General features: G+C 44.3%; 2 long non-coding RNA genes across 3 annotated transcripts; one reads left to right on the top strand and one right to left on the bottom strand.

The window, feature by feature from the left end:
* Positions 1–473: 473 nt before the first annotated feature.
* On the bottom strand, positions 474–911 carry LOC120702104. The gene is made up of 2 exons (XR_005686297.1): positions 878–911; positions 474–770 (listed from the first exon to the last, which is right to left on the bottom strand). It is a non-coding gene; the product is annotated as an uncharacterized LOC120702104 (long non-coding RNA).
* Positions 912–4123: 3212 nt separating this feature from the next.
* On the top strand, positions 4124–5868 carry LOC120702093. Of its 2 annotated transcripts, none has more exons than XR_005686296.1 (4): positions 4124–4452; positions 4545–4651; positions 5102–5201; positions 5673–5868. It is a non-coding gene; the product is annotated as an uncharacterized LOC120702093 (long non-coding RNA). The 2 variants fall into 2 exon arrangements; XR_005686295.1 differs by having other exon boundaries at positions 4539–4651.
* The last annotated feature ends 3177 nt before the right edge of the window (positions 5869–9045 follow it).

Here is a 9045-nt window from a genome sequence, read left to right as displayed (position 1 = left end):
GATCTGACTATCTTAATCTTTAAATCATGTTGGTTTTCTACTTCTGCTTTGAATATTTTGAATTTATCCAATGCTTCTGATCGTTCTTTAATTGGATAAATGTAGCCATAACGCGAGTAATCGTCTATAAATATTATGAAAGAAACATAACCATCTACAGTAGTGACAGGGAATGGTCCACATATATCTGTGTGAATTATTTCTAGAATTCCCGCACTTCGTTTGGCACCTTTCTTTATGTTCTTAACGAATTTTCCTTTAATGCAATCAATACATTGTTCTAAATCTGAAAATTCTAACGGTGGAAGAATTGATGCTGTCACTAAGCGCTCTATTCTCCCCCTCGAAATATGGCCTAAACGACAGTGCCATAATTTCGACGAAATTGCATCAATTCGTTTGCATTTCTTAGTAACATTCTCATATGAGGAGGCATTTTTATTCTCAGAACATACTGCATTCACATTCTCAGATAATGAAAGCAAATATAATTTGTCTTGTCGGAAGGCAAGACCAACACATTCTGAATTAACTTGTATCTTACACTTGCCATCACCAAAATGACAAGCAATAGCATCATCATCTAATTTAGACACACTTATTAAGTTTCGTTGCAAAGACGGTACATAAAGAACATCTCTCAAACAAAGTACAAAGCCACTATGTAATTCTAAATGAAATTCTGCAATGGCTTCGACTTCAGCTTCTACACCGTTTGCAACTTTAATTCTTCTTGCGCCTCTTGGCAGGGTCCTCCTCATACTTGATCCCTGTAAAGAATTAGCAACATGAGTAGTTGCACCAGAATCAATCCACCAAGTGGATTTGTCATAACTTAAATACAGGGATTCATCTACAAAAGTAATGGTGTCCTCACCCTTTCTTAACAACTCTTTCAGGAATTCTGGGCAATCCCTCTTGTAGTGCCCTCTCTTTTTGCACTTCAGGCACTGGTCTTGTTCAACTCGAAAATTTTCCCAGTCTTTCTATGGAGGTGGTCTGGAAGGACCACTCTCATGCTGATTCTTGCCTGGTGGGAAAGGTCTCTTGTTATGCTGGAAGTTCTTATTCTGAAAATTCTTTTTCTTGTGTTGAACTTGAAAAGCAAGCTCACCACCATTGGAGTTCTTAAGGCAATCTTCTTCTTGAACACACATGCCAATTAGCTTGTCAATACCCCAATCTTCTGGAAAAGCGTTATAGTTGACATGAAATGCCTCAAACGCCTTTGGTAGGGACTTGAAGACCAGCTGAACAATGAACTTTTCTGGCAAAGGCATGTCCATTGTCTTAAGCTTGTTGGCCATGTGGCTCATTTCTAAGATATGTTCTCTGATGCCACCGCCAGTGTATTTCTTGGTGATAAGCTGCTCAGCAAGAATGGCAGCATAAGCCTTGGAAGAACCAGTAAACTAACTCTTCACCTTTGCTAAATATTCTGAAGCGGTGTCACAATCTGGGATCGCCATCTTGATGGCATCTGAAGTGGAACCCTTCATGACCATAAGACACTTGCGGTTGGAATCATTCCAACGTGTCTTGTCAGCATCATATCTGGCCATAGCAGAGTCATAATTCTTCTCTCGGATAGCCCAAGCAGCAGCTTCTTCATTCTATGCCCTTACGGGCTTTTCTGGTTCTTGTGGAGCTGGCGTTGTGATGGCCAAATCTATATTGGCCATCGCCAAAGCTATCTCCAATTTCTGGTACCATTTCCCATAGTTGTTGCCATCCAGTTCAGGAATGGCATTCACATAAGTCATAGCATTGGAGCCTGAAATTTGAATTCAAAATTTGTGAGGACAACAATAAATGCATGTATCAATTTAACGTTGGTCAAAATTAAAACATGCAATAATCAGTACATTAAATCTAAATCACCGTTGGGCAGAAAAAGATATAATGTATACAAAATTCTGAACAAAATTATAATATTGCAATATCAACTTTAGTCAGAAATTACAACATTATAATATATTGAAAATTCTGAGAAATAAAATTCTATAGGCCTCTATATTAATTATCTCGTTGGTTCAAAATAATATAGAGACAAAATAAATTCTTTGCAGCGGAAACATGTAAAATTCTAAATATTCAGAAGCATAATTCTTGTAAATTTCTGTTCTAAAAAATAATACACGTTGGTGCATTTGTTTGCAGAGATTCAAATTCTAAACAAATTCAACCAGAATTCATATTCAAATTGCTTCTGAAATAAAAAAAAGGCGAAATCTGGAACTGTTCATGCGGCCCGTGGCCTTTTTCGACCCACGGTCGCGCGCCCCCCCCCCCCCCGGCGCCTGGGCCCTTGGCCCAACAGCGGACGAACGGGCCACCGAAACGGCCCACGTGCGCCCCCCGCCTGGGCCTCAATCGGCCCGTTCGCCGGCCTGCAGATGCAGACCGTCGGATCTGATCCGATGGCTGCCCGGCCTTCTCGCCGGATCAAAACCGGCGTCGGCGACGGGGCGCCCAAACCCTAGCGCCATTTCTTTTCTCCTCCCCCTTCTGTCTCGCGAGGAGCGGCGGCGCCGGTTTCGGCCGGCTCGAGGGAGGTCGGCAGCACGGCGGCGCCCCCCGCCGGTCCCCTCGCCGGCGCGCGCGCTCAACCGAGTGGGAGCGCGCCGCCGTCGAGCGGACTGGTGGTGGTGCACGGGCTGTGTGCCGGTTTTGCTTGGCGGACGCGGCCCCGCGTGCGGATGTGCGACGTCGAGCGGCGGCGGCCGGTTCTGCACCTTACGCGGGCGAGCCGACGGCGGCCGAGGAGGTAAGCCCCCCCCCCCCCCGGTCGGGTTCTTGATTCATCCGCAGGAGTTTTTCTTGGGTCTAGGGTTAGGGTTCTACTGTTCTTGTTCGATTCGAGATCGAAACTCGATTTCTTTCATCTCCTACTTTCTGAGCATAGATCTGAGTAAAACGAAACCCAAAAACCTCGATCTACAACTAGATCGGCGAATGATACCAATGATAGATTCTAATCTTCTCTGTTTCTGGACTAGGATCACATCTAGTGTACGAATCGAGTACTGGGGTACAAGTTCTAGGTATAATATCAAGTGATTCATTCTAGACCTAGTACAAGGGAGAGAGAGAGAGGTGGATGAGAGACACAGACCATCCGCGGGAGTGGATGCAGAGGAGCCGTTGCCGGTGGGTGCCATCGCGTCGATGGAGCCGAGGATGGAGGCGAGGAAGTCCGGCTCTTCGAGGCGCTGATCCGGCGGCGGCAGTGGACGGCGCAAGTCCCGGCGTCCTTCAGGCCTCCACCGGCACTGGCCGATGACGGGGTTGGCGGAGGAGGACGTCGTGGTTGCGGTGGCGGAGCTTCCCGTCGGCCTCGCGCTAACCCTAGATCGGTAGGGACTGTGGGAGAGGGTTGTGGCGGCGGTGAACTTAGGATTGCGTGCCCCGGGCCCTCTCCCTATTCTTTATAGCGCGGGCGACGGGAGCCCACCAGCCATGTTTGGCTGAACGCCCCCGATCAGGGCGCAAATCAAGGGATTGGCCAGATCTTTGGATCTGGCCGTTGGAGATCAATTCCAACAAATCGGTCTGGTGATGCACTCATCAGGTAATGACTGCACAACCAATAATCTGATCATGTACACCTGCTGTGTATGGTTATGCCTACTACCGCAGATCAGTTTTTGCCTGACGGTGTGGAGCATCCCCTGCGGCTAGCTAGCAAACGTCAGGAGAGCCCACCGTTTCCCGTCGTTCCACACGCGCCGACCCGGATGCCTGACTGACCGACGGGGATGGCTCTTCCGCGCCCTCGTGCGCGCGAAATTTTGTCGTGCCGCCTTTTTCAACAAAGACAGGCCCACAGCGCAAAGACTCCGCACGGCGCGGACGTAAAAATCAGCGCGCGGGCCACCAAATCGACGCCCGTGACTTCTCCTCCCCAACCCCAAGTCTAGTTCGGCTGGCTGGCTGAACCAGCCAGCAACAGTGTTTTCATCTCACATCAAATCAGTTCAGCCACCAGCCAGCCAGTCAGTAGTGTTTTCCTCTCACGCCAGATCAATCCAGCCACTAACCACCAGCCACCAGCCAACCGAAGGAGGCTCCTTGGCAGTTTGCTCCTTGCCACCGGCAAACCAATCCGCCACGCCATCACCTCCCACCACAAACATCGTAGTTAGCCACCGGCCGCCGGCCGCCTCCCAACTCCTTCCGCACCCAAACCGTGGCTTGCTCGCCCCATGAACCCTCCATCTCCTTCCTGCCACCACCTGAAACCCTAGGCCGCCGCCACCAGGAACCTCCCCACAACAACCTCCTTCTGCGCCGCCCCAGCAATCCCATCGTAGTGACCAAAAATCATGCCTCTTCTCACTGAACCAGATGCTCCCGGTGCTCTAGATCTGTGCCTTTAGGGGTGGCTGCTGGGCACGTTGTTTGCCGCTGCTGTCCGCCACATCTCAAGCTTCTGCAGTATATTAATTGATGGTAAGATGTCGCATGCCTTGTGTTCCTGCTGTATGAGATTTTTTTTATCTCGGGCTCAGATAAATTGTTTTTCGTGTATATGCTAGCTGCAGAGGGAATGTTTGATTGAGTTTTCACTGGTGACTTAGATCTGTCCTAGTGCTGCTGTTGTCTTCCCTACTAATGCCCCCAAATCATAGACATCCTGAACTACTATTTGGTAAGTTCTGAATCTCTGAATTTTCTTGCCATTATAGGTGACCATTGCTCAAATGTGGTGATGTCCTGTTCCTGATGGGAAAATAGACTCTGTATGCTAATGTGAGATGTGGCGATGTTCTGTTTCTTGTTTCTTGCTGTATGCTAATGTGAGATGGGACGAGATAAATTGATTGGCACTACTAGATGGTAATTTGCTTGTGCAACAAAACTTTTGTTATTGCATTCCTAGTTCCAGGATTTCTACTGTAATTTTAAGTGGCTGATTTTCTACATTGTTTACACATCATGTTACCTTCTTGGATACAAAGAATATCATCTGTTATGACCAAGTTTACATAATATTTCTAAATTCATTTTATTACTCTCAAATTATTTGTTTCACTATTCTGTTTACATCATATACGATAATCTCTCATGAATACTTTGTTTTATATTCTTTTGCATGCAGAGATGGGTCCTCTGAGGTATCAACTCAATAAAGTGTGGCCTTGTCTCAACATAATGTGGTCTTGACTTGACATGTGAAGCACACCTATCTTGTATGTGAGGTAAAGTTCTATTTTCGTAAATTACCTGCTAACAATTGAAGGTCCAAAAAGTAGTTGTGCAGTTTAAAGGCAGGCATACATATTGTCTACAATAATTATTCAAACTATCAGGAAAGCTGTAATCTGGCAGTAGTTAGGAATACTAGGATAGGATATAAATACTATGCATGATATATTTTGTTACCATTGGAGACTGAGAGCTATTCAGTTGCCACTAGCTCCCCAAATGGATGACTTCAACTGTAGCTGAGAGGTCGAGGGTGTTAGAGTTTTTCATGAGTTGCATTGTTTTATTAAAGTACACACTTAACATCAACTATAGCTAGGTGGTAGTTCAATTGCAAAACTTTACAGGCAAAAATAACTCCGCTAGTTTCATCTAACTAGGATGTGCACAAAATGCATTAAATCTGCTAGTGTTTTTTTAGTTCAGTACACATTCTAATGATTTTTTTTTAAAACTTCATGCAGGCCATTCAACATCTACATCTGACTATCTCCATGCCTAGTCCATGTTGTATTATTGTTTTAAGTTTTTACGAAGGAACTATGAAAGTAGCTTAGTTAGAACCATGTTGTGCACTGTTTACAATCTGATACTGTTTCATTTGGCTTCTAGAAGGCCATCATGCTACAATACAAGGAAATGCCACCATGTTGTTCATTATTTCTCGGTTCACAGGAATTTGATTGTTGAAATGAACTGACAGCCACCAATTTCAATGGCCAAATGAGCTTTTTTCTAAATATGCAAACTATTGTGAAAGTTCCTAAGGAAGCTGTGAGGGAGGTACGGTGTGACACTTTCCCTGATGGTAGCAGCCGACGGGAAAGTTTCTTGCTATTCCTGACGGCAGCAACCGTCGGGGACTGCCTGAACTGCCCGTCAGGGGACTGCCTGAACTGCCCGTCAGGAATAATTTCTCCTGACGGTTACCCAAAAAACTGACGCGAGAGAGCTTCCCTGACGGTAGACGGTTGCCGTCAGGGAATATCATGTCTGGGGTAGCTACCATCTAGATAGAAGCACATCATATATATCAATACGACGCCCATATCAATCTGAGGGTGTGCATCACTGTTACCACTCCAATCCAAACATAAATATCACTTGCAGTTTTATTCTAGACATGTACATTTCGGTAAATTTATTGTATGATTGAAGGATGATACTATAAACTGAATAAGTGAATGAATACTATAGAAATCAACTTGCAGTTTTATTCTAGATATAACTTTATTATAAAATAAAGTCATTTAATTTGGTAATATGTTGGTTCCTTTGTACTAATTAATTTTTCTCTGTTATCAGCCACTAATTTTAATATTTATTATATGAACATATTTTTACTAAATATGTTAATAATTTGGCTAACCACTTCACTATAGGTTTATTTGCTCCTCTTCATCATGGGCACGCTAGGTTTATTTGCACCTTCATCATGGGCACCTTCATTAATTTTTCATTTGACTTGAGTGAGTTGGAGTATCCAAACAATAGTTACAGGTAGTCAGGCTAAAATAAGTTTTAGGAATTATTGTTTCCACAAAATGTGCCAATTCTCTAAGTGCCATTGAATATTTTACTCATCCATTCAATGCCATTGAAATTTAGCTTGTCCCTTCAGTGCCATTGAAATTTTAACCTCATCCCTTCAATGTCATCGTTGTGACTAACCTGTTAAATGAAGATGAAAAGGATAATACTACCCCTATAGGAAAGAGATGAAACATAGTGTCACCGTAAAAACAGGCCTTGTTTCGACACCGTTACAGTTTGTTTTCTTTTAAATGTAATGCTGATGGGCATAGAAGGGATGAAAAAGTAGATGTGATGGCAATGAAGGGATGGACTAAATTTCAATGACGTTGAAGGGATGAGTTAAATTTTTAATAGCATTGTGGGAATTTTCACATAAATAACCCTTAGTGATTGGTTGAAGCACACCATCTCCCTCCATCCCATCGTGTTGAGGTAAACCCCACTGAATTTGAGACCGGGAAAACACCCCTAGCAGCATTCATATTGTATCTAGACTCTACTTCAACAAACCATTAATCTATAAATCCCCATAGCAACAGAAAACATTCTCTCCAACATGTCTTAAGTAGAAGCTCCTAACAAAAAATTATGAATGCAATTGAAAAGAAAGTAATCCAATTTTCTTTAAATTATAGTCAAGCCAAACAAGATATAAGGTTGAAATTGCCTAACCGAACATGGGAATGTGTCACGCCAAAATATTTATTACAACGACATATATACCCTTTTTGCTACAAAATCATGATAAATTAGAATAAACAACATTTTAGACTACAAATCCAAACAAAGATTTACTATGATCCATTCATTTTCTTTATTATTGAAACACTTTGAGTATGGAATCAACATTTGAAATCACTCAATGCAATAAAAAAACTCAAAGTCACCCCTCATTTTCAAAGGTGACCTGAAGCCTCTGCACGACAGCCACAAGCACTTCCACCAACCAATCTATATCGTCATCCTATATAAGCTCTTCCCTGACACAATCAAAGATCTATCATCTTGTTGCTCGAATTAAGACCGTTCCCTATCCTAGAGGCTGTGCTTCACATAGTCTGAATTATCCTCTATGAGCAGGATCTCTTGATCTTGTGTGGAGTGGGGGAGGGAATGGAGAACAAGCAAGCTAGCCTTGATCGTCCCATGTGATAGAGAGAAGAGAGATAGCGACGAGTGTACAACAATCCAAACTCGAGCAATGTGGTAGAGTTAGAAGAGAGGTGAGGAGGTGAAAACAGTCAACAGATAAAGCCAGTGCTATAAATAGATAGAGAAAGTTTACTAGTGTCATAGATGGGAAAGGATGCTTGCTATAAAGGATGTTTACTAGTGTGCTGGGCAACAAGACACACGGCAAATAGCTGGCACGGGGCAAAATGCTCTATTTGCTAGGGGCGTGATCTTTTGCCGACAAATGGCACACGGCAAAGGCAGCCTTGTTGACGTTTGTTTGTCGTGTGCCCGTGTGGATACAGGCCTTTGCCGTGTGCCCGAGGCACACGACAAACAAACTGACCCCCGTAGTGTATGACACACACAAATGAACAATCCTCCAGGCGACGTCAATTGTATAGTCTGACACAAAGAATTGCGTGCATGTCACACACTTGAAAAATGTCCTTCCAGGACTTCTACCTATCTACTCATATATATACATGTGTGCTTATGTCTGACTCACTCGTCAAAATTCTTCTTTTATCATATGAAGCAAGCTAATGCCAAATTGCTGCCTCCTCGAAGCAATGAATAGATGCAGCATGACATTATAATTTGAAAAATAAAATCACCTGTCCTTGCAGTCGGAGCACCTTATCATGGGAAGTTCAGGATTGTATGGCATATTACAGGTGCAGTTCCTTCAATGAAAAAAAAGAACCTATATTATCAGGCAAAAGCAAGCTCGCACTGTGCCGAAATAAACAATCCACAAGAAATGGCTTAGATTTCCATACACTGTAACACGACCAGGGGTAATGGATGCGCTGGCCACCTTGTACTCAAAGCGGCAGAAGAAGTCCTCAAGCCGGGCCTTACTGAGCTTTTTGTACTCCGTCAAGGTGTGGACGGAACACTTGCCCTGGAAGGTGTGCGCGCTCCTCGTGTCGAAGTGGTCGGAGAGCACGAGCTCCTTCTCGCGCCGTGGAAGAAATGGCGGCGGGGCTGGGTTTCCCCGGGGAGGTAGTACCACCTGACCCACGCCGCCAAGCCGCGGCACCCGCAGCACGTCTCCATCTTCTCCACCCGCGCCACGGAGAAGCGCTTGTCGTCTTCCCCGTGCCAGGACGGGCGAATCAGCAC

The sequence above is a fragment of the Panicum virgatum genome, chromosome 1K (assembly GCF_016808335.1).
Source record: "Panicum virgatum strain AP13 chromosome 1K, P.virgatum_v5, whole genome shotgun sequence".
Classification (NCBI taxonomy): domain Eukaryota; kingdom Viridiplantae; phylum Streptophyta; class Magnoliopsida; order Poales; family Poaceae; genus Panicum; species Panicum virgatum.
This window is presented reverse-complemented; position numbering and strand designations above follow the sequence as displayed.